Below are 2,941 nucleotides of genomic sequence, written 5' to 3' on the forward strand. Positions count from 1 at the left end.
TCCCCCCTCATAACTCTGGCAAAAAAGGAGCAAATGCTTCCAAATTCACAGTATTTATTGTTGATGATGAGAAGAATAAGCAGAGAAAAAAATCTTGCTGGTAAGTGCAGTTGTTCCCATTTAGGGGGAACGGAATATTTTAGCCAGCTGAAATATATGGTTTCCCCTCATATCTCTGGCAAAAAAGGAGCAAATGCTACCAAATTCACAATATTTATGTTGATGATGAGATTAATAAGCAGAGAAAAAATCTTGCTGGTAAGTGCAGTTGTTCCCATTTTATGGAGGGGGAACGGAATATTTTAGTCACCTGAAATATATGGTTCCCCCCTCATATCTCTGGCAAAAAAGGAGCAATGCTTCCAAATTCACAGTATTTATTGTTGATGATGAGAAGAATAAGCAGAGAAAAAAATATTGCTGGTAAGTGCAGTTGTTCCCATTTTATGGAGGGGGAACAGAATATTTTTGCCAGCTGAAATATATGGTTCCCCCCTCATAACTCTGGCAAAATAAGAGCAAATGCTTCCAAATTCACAGGATTTATTGTTGATGATGAGAGGAATAAGCACAGTTAAGCATTTGCAGGTAAAATAATTTGTTCCCATTTTATGGAGGGGGAACAGATTATTTCAGGCTGCTGAATCATCCATTATTTCCTCTCCTTACTCCATAACCTTGGGGAATATAGAACAACTGTTTCCAAATTCACAAAAACCTTTACATACACACCACGTGTTGGGAAAACTGTTTGGTGACTGACTTTTATTTCTGCTAGACTTACGTGAGAAAAGAGCGATTCTCTTGGTGTTTACAATAACACAAAACAGCGTCAGAAGACCTCGTTTATTTATTTATTTTACAATTTTTTTAAACAACAGCTGCAAATTAAACTGAGTGTTACAACATTGACATGGTTGTATTAGTTGTTTTTTACCGAGAAATCGATCAGAAGCGACGTGAAAATGATCAAATCCGCCTCTTTCGCCTCTCTGGCTGTAATGCGCGCTCCCGACGCAGGGAACAGATTTTCACAGGGGAACCGAATTTCGCACAAGACCGGGATTACAGAGGATATTACACAGCAACTCATTCACTGTCAATAAATACACTGTTAATAAAGTTTGTTCTGATATTGTATATCCGGTCAGCACAGGATCCATCATCCAACCATCATCCATTCATCATCCATCCAACAGCCATCCATCATCCATCATCCATCCATCCATCATCCATCATCCATCCATCCATCCATCATCCATCCATCATCCATCCATCCATCATCCATCCATCCATCCATCCATCATCCATTCATCCATCCATCATCCATCCATCTATCATCCATCATCCATCCATCCATCCAACAGCCATCCATCATCCATCCATCCATCCATCATCCATCCATCATCCATCCATCCATCATCCATCCATCTATCATCCATCATCCATCCATCATCCATCCATCATCCATCCATCCATCATCCATCCATCATCCATCCATCATCCATCCATCATCCATCCATCCATCCATCTATCATCCATCATCCATCCATCCATCCAACAGCCATCCATCATCCATCCATCCATCCATCATCCATCCATCCATCATCCATCCATCATCCATCCATCCATCCATCCATCCATCATCCATCATCATCCATCATCATCCATCCATCACCCATCCATCCATCCATCCATCCATCCATCCATCATCCATCCATCCATCCATCCATCCATCATCCATCCATCCATCCATCCATCCATCATCCATCCATCATCCATCCATCATCCATCCATCACCCATCCATCCATCCATCATCCATCCATCCATCATCCATCCATCCATCCATCCATCCATCATCCATCCATCCATCCATCCATCCATCATCCATCCATCCATCATCCATCCATCATCCATCCATCATCCATCCATCATCCATCCATCATCCATCCATCATCCATCCATCCATCCATCCATCATCCATTCATCCATCCATCATCCATCCATCATCCATCCATCATCCATCCATCATCCAACAGCCATCCATCATCCATTCATCCATCCATCATCCATCCATCATCCATCCATCATCCATCATCCAACAGCCATCCATCATCCATCCATCATCCATCCATCCAACAGCCATCCATCCATCATCCATCATCCATCCATCATCCATCCATCCAACAGCCATCCATCCATCATCCATCCATCATCCATCCATCCATCCATCCATCATCCATCCATCCATCATCCATCCATCCATCCATCCATCATCCATCCATCCATCATCCATCCAACAGCCATCCATCACCCATCCATCCATCCATCCATCATCCATCCATCCATCCATCCATCATCCATCCATCCATCCATCCATCATCCATCCATCCATCTATCATCCATCATCCATCACTGTCCTCCACCACTGCAGTTTTTTACCTGCAAAGTTCAAAGGTCAATGTTTTACATCAAACTGTTCATTCTGTGCTTTCATGACGGAAATATTGTAAAAACTTGCATGTTTGGACTCCAGGCTGTGCATCCCTCACTGCCTGAACAACTTCTTCTTCTATAGTGTTTTCTGGCAGTTTAAAAATTTGGTGCATTACCGCCATCAAGTGGACGGAGATGTAATCCACAAATAAATTTTCCTTATATATCTACAAAACTTAAAATAACTAAATTATATCCATACTTATGCGCTCACACAAACATACAAACTAAATCCTCTCAGCTAATTTTGTATATTTTAAATATTTAATAAATGCTTGAATTTTATCCAACCAACATCTGAGACGTCATTTTGTCTATAAGCTGTAAATCCTTGCTCACACACACACACACACACACACACACACACACACACACACACACACACACACACACACACACACACACACACACACACCTGTTTGATTGTAATAACTGCCTGTAGTA

This window comes from Poeciliopsis prolifica, unplaced genomic scaffold (assembly GCF_027474105.1).
Source record: "Poeciliopsis prolifica strain line A6 unplaced genomic scaffold, Auburn_PproV2 SCAFFOLD195, whole genome shotgun sequence".
Lineage (NCBI taxonomy): Eukaryota > Metazoa > Chordata > Actinopteri > Cyprinodontiformes > Poeciliidae > Poeciliopsis > Poeciliopsis prolifica.